At 42.3% G+C, this 19,300-nt stretch overlaps 1 pseudogene; it reads left to right on the top strand.

Annotated features, from left to right (window-relative positions):
* The first annotated feature begins 470 nt into the window (after positions 1 to 470).
* On the top strand, positions 471 to 1,486 carry LOC127227336 (GDP-fucose transporter 1-like; annotated as a pseudogene).
* Positions 1,487 to 19,300: the final 17,814 nt, after the last annotated feature.

Below are 19,300 nucleotides of genomic sequence, written 5' to 3'. Positions count from 1 at the left end.
TAGGTCACTGATGGGAGATGTCATTCTATAAATATGTTTCTCTTATTGGTTAATGAATAAAGCACTGTTGGCCAATAGCAAAGCAAGATAGGTGGGACTAGGAGACAAGGAGGAGAGAGGAAGTAGTAGGGAGGAGATCCAAGATGGAGGACGAGAGAGAAGAACGCCAGCCCCTCTCTCTGGTAAGATAAGACCTCATGGAAGTACTTAGATTGATAGAAATGGGTTATTATTTAAGACAGAGCTAGCTGATAAGAAACTAGTAACTGACCAACAGAATTATATCTAATACGTCTCAGTGTGTTAATTGGGGCTGGCTCAGAGATGGGACCAGACCGGTGGGGAAAAACTGCTCTTAAAAGGTCACTCCATGTTACAATTGAAGGCTGCACCACAAAACCCTAGAATCTTGGAGCCATGTAGACCAGGGAATGCTTCTGGCCATGGGGTGACTCAGCTCTTCTGCCAACATGAACAGGGCCCCTCTGAAGTGGTCCAGCGCACGGTGCTGACTAGAGCCTCCACTGCCTCTGAGGAGGAGGCAATTGCAGACAGCAGTAACAAGCCATTTCTGCAGCAGGTTCTGCAGACTGCCCTGCTGGTCTCTCTCTATATGGTCACCTCCAACTCCACTGTATTCCTCACCAAGTACCTGCTAGACAGCCTCTCCCTGCAGCTGGAACCCCTATCATCTTCTACCAGTGTCTGGTGACCTTACTGCTATGCAAGGGCCTCAGCACCCTGGCCACCTGCTGCCCTGGCACTGTTGACTTCCCCACCCTGAACCTGGACCTCAAGGTGGCCCACAGTATGCTGTCACTGTCGGTGATAAGCTTCAATAATTTCTGCCTCAAGTATGTGGGGTGGCCTTCTACAATGTTGGATGCTCGCTCACCACTGTGTTCAATGTGTTTCTGTCCTACCTGCTACTCAAACAGACCACTTCCTTCTATGCCTTGTTCATGTGCAGTATCATCATTGGTGATTTCTAATTGGTTATAGACCAAGAGGGAGCTGAAAGCACCCTGTCCCAGACAGGCACCATCTTCCGGATGCCGGCCAGCCTCTGTGTCTTCCTCAATGCAAGCTATACCAAGAAGATGCTGCTGGCAGTAGACAACAGTATCTGGTGCCTAAACTTCTATAACAGTGTCAGGACCTGTGTGCTCTTCTTGCCCCTGGGTGAGTTCCATGACTTTGCTCATATGAACAGTGCTTACTTCTGGATCATGATGATGTTGGGTGGCCTGTTCAGCTTTGCCATTAGCTTTGTGACAGTACTGCAGATCAAATTCACCAGTCTCCTGACCACAATGTATCAGGCACAGCCCAGGCCTGTGCACAGAGAGTGCTAGCTGTGGTGGACAAGCAACCTGATGGTGGTAGGTAGCTCCTCAGCCTACACCTGGGTCAAGACTGGGAGACACAGAAGACCCAGGAAGATCCCAGCTCTAAAGGGGGTGAGAAGAGTGTTGTTGGGGTGTGAGCTCCTTCAGGGACCCAGGGATGAGCCCAAGTGGAGCCTACATAGCACTAAACAGCCAGCTGGTATGTCCCTGAGCAATAGTGTTTACATTCCCCGCAGAATATGATCTAAGAGAAGCCAGAGTCTTTCCTTGGTAATGTCAGAAAGCTGCCAAATCTGTCTGCCCATCTTTTTTTGGGAAAACCCTGCTAGGAGTGGCACCATTTCCTGCATCCTCCTGGGGCCTGTCTACCTCCCTATCACCTCTGTGGTTAGGACCAGCTGAAGCCTTAAGGGGCTGGACTGATGAAGTGCCTTCTACACAAGGGAGATGGGTTGGGACCCTACTAGTGTTTGTTGAAAGGAGTTGGGTAACCCCATGTCTCTGGGGCCCAGAGCAGGTAGCTATTAACAACAGGAACACACAAGTCTGCCTTTGGAGGGAAGAAAAAGATTGGCCAAGGGAGGAAATGGCCATTCTGCCCTCTTCTATGTGAATGGATATGGCAGACCCATTCATGGCAGCTGCACCCCTGGGTGGCTAATGAGTAAATATTCACCTCTGCACTCCATCTTTGCAGTTTTAGAACAAAGAACGGTGGGGAGGCACACATTTTTTACAGGTTAAGTAGTGTGATGAACCCCTCCATAGTCAGCTTTGTCTATCTGGCTTCTCTTGACCCAGAGGGGCCACCATCCTGTTCTCCAACACTTGGCACAGGTACCTAGCCATACTCCCTTTTTTTACTCTCTTCTGAATTATCAGCCTCTCCCAACACCTCTATCTGTAAGCAGGAAGTGGGGTCTACTCATAGCTTCTGTTCCTATGGACAGAGACCCTTGGACACCTGAGCCTCTCATGACACAGTAAGAGACATTTATGTTCTCTGGGGCTGGCACTAAAGGAGCCCACTGGTTCTCAGAGTTAGTCTATCTGGCTTCTGTTACAAAATAGCCTAGACCATGTAGCTAAGAACAGAAGTTGGCTTATAACTGTTACAGAGGCTCCCATAGACCCAATGTTTCAGAGAAAACCCCTTCTGTCCACATCCTCATGTGATAGAAGTATAGACAGGCTCCCTCAGGCTTTCCCCGGGCTCTCTAGTGCCATTCATGAGGGTTATACCCCATGATCACCCCCAAAATCTTCAACATAAGAACACCAACATAAATTTGGGGACAGAAGCACTCAGACCATAACCCCAGCACCACACCCTCCTAGCCTCAGAGTAGTTGTCATTCTCCTAGTTCCTTCTGTTGGGTCTTTTGTACCCCCATTTCCTTGGAGTGATGTCTAATGTTTATGTCCCTATCATAAAAGGATGGAGAGATGCTGTTCAGCTTTTAATTCCTACTTCCCACAACCCCAAGTTATAATGAAGTTGGTGAGGCCAGATACCTTGAATTGTATTTGATTAAAAATATCAGAGCAAGAAAAAAAGAAACATTATATTGTATTTCTTGCTGGGCCATGTTATAAACTGATTCTAATTATTTGGATGACATCCTGTAACAGAAGTAAGGATAGTTACTGAAATAATGCTATCTTCAAAATCCTGTATGATGTCCTCAAACAGCAAAGGGACTAGCATTTGATGTATGAAATGAGCCACATCTTTGGACCAGAGAATTCAAGGAAATCTAATGATTCAGGATTTGTAAGGCCCTTAACTCAGAGGTTACCATGCAAAGTTTCAGGATCCACCTAGCTTTCTATTTAGGGCCTGTTCTGTATTTATACTACTGCAGTATGAAGCCCTAAAGTTGATCTACAGCTCACTTTTAATTTTGGTTACAGAAGATAAAGCTCTCTTTGTATTTTTTTAAGTGAGCACTTTGACTTCCATACTTGTCATTCAATAGTTATTAATCACCTGTTAGCCATCCCTTGTATTTCTCCAGTACATTTCTGACAGCAATTAAGAGCAATATGACTCTGCTGGTGGGATGCTTCCTATTGTTGTAGAACTTCTCCACACATAAGAATTCCTATTTCAACTAAGCTCACATGGACTCACAGAAACGGAAGCAGGCAGCACATAAGGCCTGCGTGCCTCCATGAGGTCCTCTGCATACATGTTATGGCTCTGAGCTTGGTGTTTTTGTAGGATTCCTAACAGTGGGAGCTGGTGTTTCTCTGACTCTTTTGCCTACTCTTGGAACTCTTTTCTTCCTTATTGGGTTACCTTGTCCAGCCTTGATATGAGGGCATTTTGCCTTGTTTATTATATCTTATTTTGTTGTGTTTGTTTGTTGCCTGTTGGAGGCCTACTCCAGTTTGAAGGGAAATGGAGAGGGGGTATATCTGGGGGAGGAAGGAGCTGTGAGGAGTGGAGAGAGGAGAAACTGTGGTCAGGATATATTGTATGAGAGAGAATCTACTTAAAAAAAAAACAATTCCTACTTCTGTAGAAGATCTTTATATATCAGATATTGCTTGATGATGCACCAGTGTTCCTTCCCACTTCACTACTTGTGGAAGGTGCAACCAGAACCCCCACCTGCCACCAATGATGGAGGTCTCTCTCTAGCCAGTAGGTTATCTAGTTCCACAGTTCCATCTTAAAGTGCCACTTTTTAGACATCTCTAACTGGTATTTATACAGAGTTCTCTGGAAAACAAATTCTAAGATGAAACTCAGAAGTAGAGACCAGGAACAGGAAGTATTTGAACGTTGGACTGTAGTATTCAATTGTTAGAGCCAGACCCTCAGTTGATCCCAGAAGAAGCTGTGAAGCTAAAATAATCCTTTAGATGTTCCAAAGAGGCAAGTTCACTAAACACTCGTGTGTGTGTGTGTGTGTGTGTGTGTGTGTGTGTGTGTGTGTGTGTGTTTCAATTATGTGATGTAAGCTGGCTCAAAGAAGGCCCACTCTTGAAGAAAGTAGTCCACTTTGTCCAAGTAATCTGCAGAGAGCTTTCATGTTGAGGTGTCTTCAGCAATGCTTATCATGAATGAAGACACAGGTGCCTCACACCTGAAGGGACCATCTGGAGGCAGTTACAGGATCTATTACACACTTCATCAGTAAATAGTTTGATGTTGTTTCCTGAAGTGTTGAGAGAATATGGTTATTCAAGACAATGTAAAACAGTAAATGACATGGTAAGCAGAGAAAGAATATGCTCTAGATCCTCAAAGGAACAATTTAAAGATTGAAGTTATCAAGAGAGATGTCCATAAAAGGTAGAGTAATAAGCAGATGGGACGATATACCATTTTATGCAGTTCCCCCAAATTCCTTTTGGTTATCTGTTTTAAATGGGGAAAGCTAGTAAAGGGAATATACTGAAACTTCTTCAAATCCTGTTCTATTCCTTTGAGCTGAGTTATTAACGAACACAGCTTGTTGAAGGAAACATGACTTTCTATGGCTGAGTTGATCCTTCCCTGCTACCTAGTTTTCTTTTCTTCGTTCGCTTTTCTATATAAACTATTTTGGTCCCACACTGTTAAGAACTGCCACTCCCCCTACTCTTTCTACTATGCCAAAGGAAACACTTCATCAGTAATGGAAAAAATAGTACTGTTTTAAATAAAGAGTCATTATCAACTTTATTAGAGTCATAGATAAAGTCATTCTATAGAAGTATATAAAATCATAAACATGAATATTCTACTAACCACCCAGAGCCAACTGTTATTTTTTTGTTGTTGTTGTTTTGGTTTTGATTTTAGTTTTGTTTTTTCACAGAGTTTCTCTGTGTAGTCCTGGCTGGCCTGAAACTTTCTCTGTAGACCTCAAACTTAGACATCTTCCTGACTCTGCCTCCCAAATGCTGAGATTAACATCACATACCTGCACCATAACTACAACTTTTATTTCTAGGGGAAATGGCTGTATGGCCCAATATAATCTTTGGATTCAGCATGCCCAGGTTCAAATTGTGGCTCCAAGAGCTAGTAGCCTTGATTTCATATGGAAATTATTTAACACATCTAAACCTCAAGTTTTTTCTCCCATCATTATGTCTACAAGCAGGCACTTCAAAGCATTGAAATAGGATTTGCTTTTACAATAACATCAGCAAATAATGCTGTATCACCCACTGAAAAGTCCAAATCATCAATGTCTATACTAATACTCATATTCATCCCCTTTCCCTGTATTCTGGGGCTGGAAGGCTGTAGCCCAACAGAAGCAAGGGTTGTTTTTTCAGTGTTTTAAATTGTGGCCCTCCAGAGGACCAGCAACTCAACTGTGCTTGTTTAATGTGGTTTGTTCTGCACCATATGCGTGTGGGCTTTTAATAAATGCTATTCGATGATGATGATGAGTTCCTGGAGACAGAGCTGTGTTCAGCAGAGTCGCTACATTATGCTTGGCCTAGCTTTCCACTACTCAACTCCAGGAATGCTCTTGTGAGCGTTACAGAAACTTCTGAAATTTCCATTTGAGGTGAATACCCCTGCCAGCAAGCCTCTCTAAGGGAGTCATTAACCCTCACCTTTTTTTTTTCTTATGACTCCTTCCAAACTGACCCTCAGATGGGCTTTCTCAGCAGGCTGCTCTGGAGCTCTTGGCAACCTCCCAAGGCAGGGCTATCTGACATGCTTGCTGAGAAAGCCACAGAACAATCTCTGAGCATAGCAGGCCCACTCTGGACATCCATCTATGGAGTGCATTACACTTCCCCCATGTGAAAAAGCAAAATGCAGGACTGTCTGCCTATGGTCCCTAATTGATACAAAAGGAGCCCTCTGCTCCAGGAACTCGCAGTTTCAACGTAGTGGAAATATTTCCATTAAAAACAACAAAACCTCTATCCTGGAAACCAGCATCAAAAGTAGGTAGGCTTTTCCTCTTCACACTTCAAATTGTAGTAACAGGGTAGAATGAAGGGATTTTACCTCTCTTTCTGCATTGTCTTCTCTTCCTGCTCCAACATGGGCTTTCAACTGAATTTTATCTTGACACAGTCTCCCACTGCTATAAAATTATATTTTCTGTCTTTGAATTAAAAGTCCCTTTGTTTCCACTGTAGCTCTGTCCCCAGTTTTTTACTATGAAGTAACCCTCTTTGGATGACATGGTCACGTTCTGACAAAGCTTCTACCATCTTCTACAAGGATTGTTGTTGGGAAAGGCCTGAGAGCCTGGTATAGGCTTTGAGAGCAGGATGCTCTGACCATGTGCTGTGTATGAACAATGCTGCCTTTCAGACTACCTGTCCTCTCCAAACACAGCTGTGATGTTCTGCCAGGTCAAGAGAGGATCTGGTGTTTAATACCGATGGCCTGGGCTTGCAGCAGCGCTGTGAGCTTGCTAGACAGTCTGTCTATACAGGCTGGGACCTGGGCTCCAAGGTTTCTCAATTACTGCCTAAATTGGCAAAGAAGAGTGAACACAGAGACAACATTACAGAAGGACATCATCCAGAGACAGATCGGATACAGGTAAAGCCTGAAACAGTTGTAACAATACTCTGAAAACAAAACTCTGAAAACTCAATATTGCAAGCATTGGTCTTACCTTGTTGTGCCAAGGCTGTGTTTATGATTGCACTCTAATCCACACTCTGCTCTTTGACTCATCTGATAAATTTTACAGCCAGTTGATCAATCATTTCATCAAGTTTTAGAATTCATCCACAGAGATTTTGAAACAATATTTCAGATTTTTTTTCTTTTTTCCCTTTTTTTCCCCCTTCTGCATTGTGAACAAATCTGTTGTTACTGGCAGTGTGTGTAGGATTTAGTCCTGGTGACCTCTCTGTGAACTCACCAAAAAGTCAAAATTTGCAATTTCTTGTTCAGTGTAAAACTGAGCTTTGACCCTGAGAGCTTTGTTGTGGTAGCCTTTCCTGGGAAATCAAAGAAACTGGTCCTTTCCCAAGTCCCCCAAAGCGGTTCTGTCCTCAGAATCAGGGTCCTCCATGTAAGAATCTTTGAATTTAAGGATACAAATGTAAGTTTGCAGCAGCATCAGGATGCTGGAATCTAAATCACAAATCTCCCCAGGGTGACACGAATTTACAAAGAGAAAAACGTGACAGCCTCTTTTGAAACAAGAGACAAAGCAATATGAAGAGGAAGCAGAGGTCCCTGCCAGCTTCACCCACCCCTCTGCTCTTTTCCAGAACACCCTGCTTCTTTAGTTAAGTCCCTTCCATTGTTCTTGTGGACCCTTTTCATGTAGAGAGCAAATATGTGCTCTGCCAATTACAACGGAATCTCTTACACCTCAGCCGAGAACATTCTGGAGACTGCATTTTATTCCAATTTTCTTGGATGCCCTTTCTAGTGGCCTTATTCTCTCTGTGTCTCAGTTCTGAGTCTTCCCTAAGAAGTTCAATACTGCTGTTCTACACCTCGCTCAGATGTTGACATAACTTCTATCACTAGCAGTTATGCTTGTCAGAAGCAGTTATGTGTACTATCAAGTGCCCAACGCCCAGCAGATCGTCTTTACGACGTACATCAGAGAGATGCTCAATTTGTAGATTTATTCATCCACATCCTTCCCTGCTTGTTTGCCAACCCATGGGACCACTTCTCTCCCTTAAAACCACACAGCTTTGTGAAGGCCAGGACCAGTCAGTATTTATTGGATGCATACCAATTATGTGCCAAAACTATATGTGAGAATCAAAATATAAATCATGAGCAGAACTGGAAAAGAACATGCAACTCAAGCTTAAAAACTTCAGTGTCTCGGGCAACAAAATTGAGAACCAGAGAAATGATTTTTCAAGTCATCTACAATGTTGTAGTAAGGCTAGAAGAAAGCAGTTCTTATCAAGATTATTGGTTTTCTATATGTTCATGAGTTTTTTCAGTTTAGTTGCATGACAACTTAAATTATATAATACCACAATTCAAAATCATTCTGTATGAACTTAAACTGCCCCCTAAGTTTAAAATTCCTGTTTGAAAACATCTACTGATGCATTGTCTTTTTAAGGTTTTGTGCAACACACATACCACACATACACACACACACACACACACACACGCACACGCACACACACACACACACACACACACACACTCATGTAAGGAGTACAGTTTTTCCGCCTGCCGCCGCTGGTCTTGTCCCAACGCCGCGCCAGCCCCAAATAATACACAGAGACTCTGTATTTGATATTATGCTGTTGGCCAGGTGCTAGTTTCTTATCGGCTAGCTCTGTCTAAATTATTAACCCATTTCTATGTATTTCCATGTGGTCTCCTTACCGGGAAGTGGGGCAGGCATCTGGTCTCCCCGGTCTCTCCATCCTGACTCCTCCTTACTACTTCCTCTTTCCTCCTTGTCTCCTAGTCCCTCCTATCTTCCTTTCCTATTGGCCAACAGTGCTTTATTTATTAACCAGTATGAGAAACATATACAGACATCTCCCATCACACACACACACACACACACACGCACAAGCACACACACACACACACCTCTAAAAGCTAATGCATTATTTAATTCTTTTCATTGCTTAAACACTCGCTGACCTCATGGGTGACAGAACATCTCTCATCAACAACCCTGCAGGACTTCTAAGGTAATAGAAAAGTTTGGGATGGTCCCAAAGAATACAGAACTACATGTGGCTATAAAGGGAAAGCCTGGGAATCTTATGTGAGGAATGGAATGTGTGTAACTTTTCCTGACTAGTAATAATTTTGATGAGTTATGCTTGGGAAAGCATGTTGCCTTGTTCAAATCTCTTTTCTAAGCTAATCAGTCATTGGTAAACATATGTGACTCAGACTGAGCCCAGAGTCTCTCCCAAATTGTGTTTGTGTGTATATGTACAAACTATATAGGTACATGAATCATTACATCCATCCAGCTTAGTGAGATTCTGTAGCCCAACTCAAGTGTGTACAATGAAGAGGTGTGAAAGGCTAACAGCCTCTGCTTGCTCTTCTTGCTGAGCTCTTATACCTGCCTTTATCTCAGTGTTCTGTCTTTTGGTCAGTCAGGATCCCAAGTTTGGGGAAGGAGACATGAAAAGTAGCCTTTCTTCACATTTTTCCATCAATAATTTGTGGGGGAGTTTATTCTTGCTTCTGCTACTTAGTGCCAGGTTTTCAAACCTTTGAGCCTGTTCTTTAGTCTCTTGCTGTGGAAACTCTTGGCTTCTCTGTCTAATGCTGTTTTGTGTAATAAAAGACTACACAGTCCCTTAGGGCCTGCAAGTTTTCTGAGTTCACAGAAAAAACTTGTATAGCCCTAATTCCCTGCTAATATTAACCCAGATACATGATTGTTCTTCACTAACTTTACCTATGCGTCAAGTTGATAGAGTGCCTTCATGACTTCCCTGTCAAGTCTATATTTTTGGTATTTGAACAGAGACTCATTTTGACAGAATACATATGTATGGGTGAGGTCTTAGAGAATAGCTGACTGATCCACTACCAGAGGCCCCATAGACTGCTCAGTCCTCCCAACAAATACCACAATCAGGGAATCTGAGTGGATCAGTACATATACCTAATATACAAATGAATTTGGGAGTCCATCCCACATCGAGAGATACTCCCTCAGTCTAGACACATGGGAGAGGGCATAGGCCTTGCTCCAAATGATATGATAGACTTTAAAGACTCCCCATGGAAGGCCTCATCCTCTCTGGGAAGCAGAAAGGGGATGGGATGGGAGTTTGTGTGGGAGGAACAGGGGAGGACAGGAGGGTAAGGGAACTGGGATTGACATGTAAAACAAGCTTGTTTCAAATTTAAATAAATAAAAAGAATAGCTGATTGTTCATTTATTTCTCAATGATAGCCATTCTGATTGGGGAGGGGACTCTTTTTCTTCTATTGGATTGCTTGTCCAGCCTCTATATGAGGGTTTTTACTTTGTCTTATTGCACAAGTTCTCACCCAGTGTGTCATGACCCCTTTGGGCCAAACAACCCTTTCACAGGGTCACCCAAAACCATATGCATATCAGATATTTCCATTATGATTCATAACAACAGCAAAATTACAGTTATAAAGTAGCAACAAAAATAATTTTATGATATAGGTTCACTACAATATGAGGGAGTATATTAAGGGACCACAGCATTTGGAAGGTTGAGAACCACTGTCTTGTATCTTGCTTTATTGTGTTTGGTTGTTGTCTCTTGGAGACCTGCTCCTTTCTAGAGGCAAATGGAGGTTAAGTAGATCTGGGGGAGAGGGGAGGCAGAGGAAGGTGGAAGGAGGAAAGGGAGGGGAGACTGTAGTCTGTATGTATTGTATGAGAGAAGATTCTATTTTCAAATTTAAAAAAAAAAAAAGAGCTGAGTTGAGATCTGTGACTCATGATAACATCCAAGGCAATACTGATGCCAGGGATCTGAGCCACCACGTGGGGTCATGTTGGTGTCTGAGGGCCTCACTGTACTGGGGTCTATGCTGATCTTAGTGGCCATGATGATATCCAAGCCTGGGCTGCTATCTGGGGCCGAGTTGGGGGTCTATGACCCTACCACAGTTGGAGTCTGTGATATGCATGGCCCATGGTGCTACCCAAGGCCACATGGATACCCAAAGCCTAGGCCACATCCTATGACCATGTTGGTGTCCAAGGGCTGTGCAACCACCGGGGCCATGGTGCTTTGTGGGTCAGGGCTATTGCCAAGGGCCAAGTCTGGGTTTGTGGTCCTAGCGTAGCCAGGGTCTATGTTGATATCCCTGGATCCTGATATTATGGGAGGCAATGTTGATGCCAGGCGTCTGGGCTGCCACCTGTAACCATGTTGATGTCCAAGGCCTCACTACCATGGGAATCGGGCGAATCTGGATGGCTCAAGTAGACACATGGGGCCAGGCAGCTGCTTTGACCCATGTTGTGGTCCGCAGCCCAACAGCAGCCAGGATCTGGATTGATGTTGATGGCTCATGATGCCACAGGGGGTTATAGGAACCATGATGGTTGTGTTGAAGTCCAAGGGCCATGCTCAACCAGTCCTGTCTCTCACTGGACACAGGATAGCTGGCCCTACTCCTCACTGGACACTACAGCAGAAGAGCTGGCACCCCAACCTCAGCCATGGGAGAGCTGACCACAGCACTCATGAGAGATGACCCCCATGGTATGGCCCTAGGAGAGCTGGCTCTGCCCCTCACCTGATGGGATGGTTCCAATGGCCTGGACCAACCAGTTCAACTTTTCCCAAGACCCACATCCTGGGCCTTGTGTTGGGTTAGCCCAGCCTAATAGCTGCCCCAACTTTACCGGCTTGAGTGACCAAAGGGACTGGTTTTGCAGAACGATAGCTGCAGAATCTTCAAGACTCGGGGAAACAACAGGATATCACATATGAGTTTCAATGAAGGCCCAGAAACTAGAGGCCTTGAATCAAACCAATGACTCTTTGCAATGAACAGTTTGAAGTTGGGTCTGATTGAACAAAAGGGGACATATAGGACATACCACAACTCTCAATGCCACTAGGATGAAGGAAGAGGTGTTGAAAAGATGGTGGAGCAAGGTGGGGTTTTTTGTTGTTTTGTTTTTTACTAATTTGAGGGGCATACTTCAGGGAGGAGGGGCAGATATGGAGGGACTGGGGGTGACTGGGATTGGGGTGCATGATGTGAGATTTCCAAAAAATCAACAAAGAATTAAGTTTAAAATAAAAAAATTAAAAACCACATAAAAGTAAAAAAAAAATGAGCTGAGAATAATAATAAAGATGTCTCTGACAATTATACAAAAAATGAGATGAGTAAGATAATAGAAACCATGTTAATAAATAACGAAGGGGAATACTAGGGCCTAAGAGTACAAGCAAGAGGATGAGAAATGGAGTGGGAAGAGGATTGACTAAAACTAAGTATGAGCAAAAATGCAGTAATGAAACCTGTTATTCTGTATGCCAACTAGAAAATACAAATTAGAAACAATTTTAAGAAGGATAGCAGGCTGTGGGTAAAATGCTTGAAGACAACCATCATGATAGAGAGTAATTCATCTGCTTTTCAAATTACCATATCTTATAACATGTTAGATATCTGTCAAAAAATTGTCATTAAATTTAACTGATCTTAGGAATTTGATCTAAGAATATCCTTTTGCATGTTTAGCCTTGGGTCAGGGAGCATACAGAACTCTCTTGTATTGCACACATTCAACCCCAGAATCTCACACTCATGCTACTAAACCTGTAACATATTTATTCATCAATTAAAGATTAAAAGGCCTCCATGTCCCTATGCAGGCTTTGACACATTGGAGAAGACTTATCTAGACCAAAAGTTTGATCATTTGATTTTTCAACAAAAATTGATGATGACAATACCAATTTATGTTATTATTTGAATGAAGTTTTAAAATATTGAAGTCACTATAAATCATTCTTATCTGATAGGCTGAATGACTTTTTTTTTAAATGTCCAGGTATTGAAGATAATGTTCTTCAACATGTGCCTACACTGAGATAAATTGACTAAACCTACATCTATCATTAATTATTCTTTGTATGTATACCAGTGTGTTTGTGTGGGTATAGGCACACATGTGTGTACAGATGTGTGTGTGTGTATGTGTGTGTGTGTAGGACAGAAAATCACCTCAAAAATTGCTCTTTAGACACAATCCTGAGTTTTTCTTGTTTGCTTCTTTGTTAGGTTTGAAAAGAGGTTTCTCACTCTTCTTGGATTCACCAACTGTGCTAGGCTGGCTGGCCAGCAAGCACCAGGGAGCCCATGTCTCTGCCTTCCCAGAACTGGGATTAAAATCATTCACCATCCTAACAAGCCTTTATCCCAAGTTCTGGAGATTGAACTCAGGCCTTATTGCTTGCACTTTGTCATCTAAACTATCTTCCCAACCACTCTATCACCAACTATTCTTACTCTAATAATTTGCAGTCTTGAAGCCAAAGTTAGTTTGTGTGCAAATTGGGAGTGAGATGTGTTCAACTAGGTGACTGAAGTCCTTTGCAAATGTGAAAAGTATTGTGTCAATTCTATAACACTATTTGTATATCATCTAAATATTAATCCTGTCCTCTGGCCAAAAAAAATCAAAGGACACCATAAAGTCTTATGTGACTTCTCCCCTGTGCTAACAACCTGTAATACTCATTGATTCTAAAAGGAGCTCTGCAGATGTGGAAGAAAAACCCATAAATATTGTTTTCCTTTGTGTGATGGAACTGAATGGCTGGGAAGCATCCAGATGCACCAAGAATGACTTCACTTAAATCTCATGTTGATACCTGGTACTCAAACTAGCTGTACCACAACAATTCCTGATACAAATTCATTGGTGACAGTAGTGTATTTGGAAATTAGAGGGAGAATATTTATTTGCCTACAAAATGTGTTTAAAGACAGAGATGCCACAATCAACTTGTGATCCAATACTAGGTGTATTGGTCAACTTGCCATTTTTGTTGACAAATGGCTAATACAATAAAGGATAAAAGATTTCTTTGGGTTTATAATTCTGGAGGTGTCAGTCCATGTTTGTATGGCTTTGTTGCTCAGCCAATCACCTGACTGTGTTAGAGAAGCCAAGAAAGATGAGAGTGGAAATATTAAGAAGTGGGGGCAGGACAAGTACAAAATCAGCCTTCAAAGCCACACCCCCTGTAACCTACTTCATACTAGACTCCACCTTTTAAAGGTTCTCCATCACACAATAGCACCCTCAGGAAAAAAACCCATACATGGATTGATCAATTTGTGGTGTCGAGCCCTCACAATCCAATCACCTGCTGATAGTCACATCTCTGAGCTCCTTGTATTAAAAACTAAGTCTTTAATATGAGAACTTTTGTCAGATATTTAAGATTGAAACTCTGAGCCTTAGCAACAGAGCAGAAAAAGGAAAAAGAAAAATCTAAGAGCCATATGATAAGGGAATTTGTTGTGAGGCAGTGTCTCTTGGTGATATCAGAAACTACACTCATAAAGTATATACATATCATATATTCCTAAATATAGCCTGCTCAGTCTGTATAATGTAACTTGTGTGTACATGTTTTTCAGGGATGAGCATTTGGCATTGGATAACCAATGTGCTCTTCTCTGGGGAAGACTATTTCTCTCGTTCTCAGCATCCCTTAGTTGCCTGTAGTTCTCTGAGTAGCTTGAGGCCTCTTAGTCTTTCTTGGAGCTGGTCATACACAGAACACTGGAGGATAAATAGTGTGAAAAGAGTATCACTTCTTGATGGAAAGATATTGAAATATTGTAGTCTTATATCAGTCACCCAGGGGTCACAGGTTTTCTCGGAACTCATAGAAAGAGCTCAGATTTTCTGTGAATCTCTGAACCATGGGGATCCCCTTAGCCTAGCATAGCCTTTCAAACAAGTGTGCAGATGTGAGCCATTAGCAGACAGTATATTGAGTTGCTGTATGCTGGGTAGACACCCCAGTATATGAAATCCCAACCCTAGAGAAGGTGTAGATTGAAGGTTCCTCTCTGCTATTAACATTTTTGTAGTATATATTTTCCATTTTTATTGGCATTTATTAATCGTGCAAACTAATGGGTGACATATTGTACACATATAAATTTACTTTGATCACCTCCTTTCCCTCATTACTGTTCCCTTTTCTGTACCTCCAAGCCCTCCTTCTATCACTACTATATTGTTTTATTTTTCTTTAACTATATTTTAACTATATGTATATATATATATATACGTATATATACATACATATATACGTATATGTATGTAAAACCTTCTGAGTCCCCTGAATGTTTTTTATATGTATATGTTTTTATTTTTAAATAGATTTTAATTAAAATATAATTATATCAATTTCCTCCTTTTTCTTTTCCTCCCTCCAACTATCCCAAGTTCCATGTTCCTGCCCTCACTTCCTCTCAAATTATGGCCTTGTACCCAGGACTGACTCCTTATTAGATAACTGTGGGGCTCATTCCTGGAGAAGACTAATTCCCCTTCTCCTAGCAGTCACTAATTGCCTGTTGCTCCTCATCTATGGGTGTGGCATTATAAAATTTCCTCCATCCATGTTGGCATGTCAACTGGTAATTTCACTATGCAGGTCTTGTTTTGTTTTTTGTTTTGTTTTCATTATTTAATACATATTAAAATATTTTACATACCTTTACCAGTTTCCTCTCCCTCCCATCCTCCCATGCCCCAACCGACCCCCCCATCCCTTCCCCCAGGGAGGGTGATGCCTTCCAGGAGGGATCATCAAAACCTGTCAAGTCATTTGGGGCCCTCCCCAGTGTTTCAAGGCTAAGGGAATATCCCTCCATGGGGAATGGGCTCACGAAGTCCATTCCAGCACTAGGATAAATACTGGTTTCACTGTCAGAGGTCCCTCCTAACTGACACCCATGTTCAATGGGTCTGGGTCGGTCCTATGCTGGTTTCCTAGCTATGAGTCTGGGGGCCTGAGCAAGATTCCCCTTGTTCAGGTCAGCTGTTTCTGTGGGTTTCTCCAGCCTGGTCTTCACCTCTTTGCTCATCACTCCTTCCTCTCTGCAACTGGATTCCAGGAGTTTGGCTCAGTATTTAGTTGTGGGTGTTTGCTTCTGCTTCCATCAGTTACTAGATGAAGGCACTAGGATGGCATATAAGGTAGTTGTCAATCTTATTATCAGGGAAGGGCATTTAAGGTAGCCTCCTTTATTGCTTACATTGCTAACAGGGGTCATCCATGTAGGTCTCTGGACATTTCCCTAGTGCCAGATTTCTCGTAAAGCCTATAATGGCTCCCTCTATTTTTGTATCTCTTTTCTTGCTCTCATCTCTTCTTCCCCCAACTCAAGCAACAATATTGTTGAGATTTCAGGGGCTCAGCTTCCCTGTCCTACATAGCAAACACTATCTCACAGCAGACACCCTGGTCCTCTGGATCTTAAAATTTTTTCTACCCCTTTCTACAATGTTCCCTGAGTCTTAAGTGTAGGGACTGTCTTGTAGATGTATCAGTTAAAGCTGGACAACTAAATGCAGTTTCTCTTTGTGTTTTGAACAGTCAATACTTTCTGTGCTGGTCTTCAACTGCTGTAAAAGGAGGCTGCACTTATCTGTGGATACAGGTAGAGGTGTTCGGAATGCAGATAGAAACAATACTAGTTTAAGAAAGTGACAGCAGTAGGTTCTCCTCTGTGTTCCACAGCCTAACCTGCCATGAATAGTTGGTTGGATTTACAATACCAGGTATGAATTCTCTCCTACTAAGCAGGCTCTAAGTCTAGTTAGATGACTATTGATTACCCATAAGATATAATTGCCGTATTAAAAAAGAGAAAAAAAGATATAATTGCTTTATTGCACCTTTATAGATCTCTTGCTATGCTCACCATTGTGGTTGAAGCTTTACAATTGGGTCAGCCTACTGATTGCTTCTCCCTTGGCAACCTGCATACTGTAACAACTAATTCCTTGAGACACGGCTTCCAAGTTAGTTCCAGTTCTATTTCTCCAAGTCCTGTATCCAAAGTGTGTGGTGTTATCTTCACCAATAGGTACTTACTTTTATATTCTGGGAAGCAACTAAGGACAATGGCAATGGCCAATAGTATTTTGGCCAACAACTTTAAAGGAGGGTACTGGGCTTTTTGTTGGATTGGCTCTTTGGGGAATTACCATCCCTAATGGATTAACTTTATAATAGACAGACAGACAGACAGACAGACAGATAGATGATAGATAGATAGATAGATAGATAGATAGATAGATAGATAGGTAGGTAGGTAGGTAGATAGATTCCTTGTGGCTTTTTCAGACATTCTTGGTATCATTTATACCTCCTCCCTCTCTCTCCCTCTGTATTGCCTTCTCTTTTTCCTCTCTGGACATAGCTCCCCTCCCCCCCCCTGAGTTTTCCCAGCTTCACCTTCATAATATCTATGCCATACTATCCCCCTTTCTAGGGTTAAATGTCCCTCAGTTTATGAATAATAATGAAAATGCCATATGTATACATGACTGAATTCTATTCTTCAATTAAAAATATAAAATAATGCCCTCTCACATGCACCCTAACCACCCTCCCCTCCCATCCCCCCACCCCAATTCCATATGTAGGGGAAGGCCATCCAGTTGGGCTCATGTAGATCTGACAGGTCATGTGAAGTAGGGACTAGGGCTTCTCTCCTGTCTCTAGGTTAAGGCAGTTATCCCTCCATGGGGGATGTGTTCACAAAGTCCTTTTGTGCACCAGGGATACATCCTGGCTCCACTGTCTGAGGTCCCTTAGACTGCTCAGTCCTTTTGGCTGAGACCCATATTCAGGGGGGCCTGAGTCAGTCCCATGCTGGCTTCCCAGCTATCAGTCTAGTGGCCGTTAGCTCCTCCTTGTTCAGGTAAGCTGTCTCTATGTGTTTCTGCCGCCTGGTCTTGTCCTCTCCATCTGCGTCTGAGTTCTACTTCTACTCAGTGTTTATGTATGGGTGTTTGCTCCTGTTTCCAACAGGTATTAGATGAGGGCTCCATGGATAAGTTAGTTGTTGATTTCACTATCTGGGAAGGGCATTTATGATAGCCTTTCCACAGATGTTCAAATTGTTAGTTGGCGGCAGTCTTGTAGTTCTCTAGACATTTCTTTGTGTTCAATTTTATCTTTAAACCAACATTGGCTCCTCTCTCTCTCTCTCTCTCTCTCTCTCTCTCTCTCCTGTCTTCTATTCCTAACCGGGCTCAATCTTCCTGGTCGCACATGTTTTCCTTTCCTCCCCCTCGTTTTCTCCTACTTCTCTCTCCATTCCCTGCCCCCCCCACTTCCCCTGTGCTCTGGGGGACTTGTCCCTTCCCAGTTCTGTGAGGGACTTTATATGAATCTCTTAGAATACACTTTGTATCCTAGTTCCTCTGGTGGTGTGAATTATAGGCTGATGATCCTTTGCTCTAGGTCTAAAATCCATATATGAGTGAGTACATACTGTGTTCCTCTTTTTGTGACTGAGTTACCTCATTCAGGATGGTTTCTTCAAGTGCCATCCACTTGCATGCAAATTTCAAGATACCATTATTTTTTTTTTCTGCAGAGTAGTATTCCATTGTGTAGATGTGCCACATCTTCATTATTCATTCTTCAAGTGAGCGGCATCTAGGTTGCTTCCAGGTTCTTGCTATTACAAATAGTGCTGCTATGAACATAGCTAAACAGATGTCTTTGTTGCATGGATGTGGATCATTTGGGTATATGCCTAAGAGGGGGATTGCCGGGTCTTGTGGTAAACTAATTCCATTTTCCTGAGGAACTGCCATATTGATCTCCAAAATGGCTGTATGAGTTTGCACTTCCACCAGCAGTGGAGGAGTGTTCCCCTTTCTCCACATCCTCTCCAGCATGAGTTATCATTGGTGTTTGGGAGTGAGGGAGGAAGGGAGGGAGGGAGGGAGGGAGGGAGGAAGGGAGGGAGAGGGAACTGGGATCAACATGTAAAATAATAAATTAAATTAAAAAAAATGCTTTGACTCCAAAATGTAAGTTCAAGGACAAGTTACTGAGGAAAAGGATTTCTATTTTTGTTTCCACAGAAAATGAAAAGCTGTGGATTCCTTCCAGACTAATGTGGTTTGATCAAGCCAGTCCGCCTGAAACAGAGTACCAGGTGATCCTACATTCAAAAACAGCTAGACAAAGCAGCCTTACAGACTACATCCAGGATTTCTGCATCTTCTTAGAATTCTCCATGATAGTGCCCCTTACCAGCAGGAAGTAGTTTGGAAAGAACAATGCCCAAATTCCCAAATATTGTCTATAAATGTTTGTTTTCATTTAAATGGACTTGATTATATAAAATAAATAAATAAAAACATAAAATAATGAAATTATCAAATAAATGGATAGAACTAGAAAACAGTGAGTGAATTATCCCAGACTCAGATACACAAACATTGTGTGTTCTTTACTTGTCATTGCTAGCTCTGAATATTTTTATGTGAATATATATCCTG

The sequence above is a fragment of the Phodopus roborovskii genome, unplaced genomic scaffold, assembly GCF_943737965.1.
Source record: "Phodopus roborovskii unplaced genomic scaffold, PHOROB, whole genome shotgun sequence".
NCBI classification, from domain to species: Eukaryota; Metazoa; Chordata; class Mammalia; order Rodentia; family Cricetidae; genus Phodopus; species Phodopus roborovskii.
This window is presented reverse-complemented; position numbering and strand designations above follow the sequence as displayed.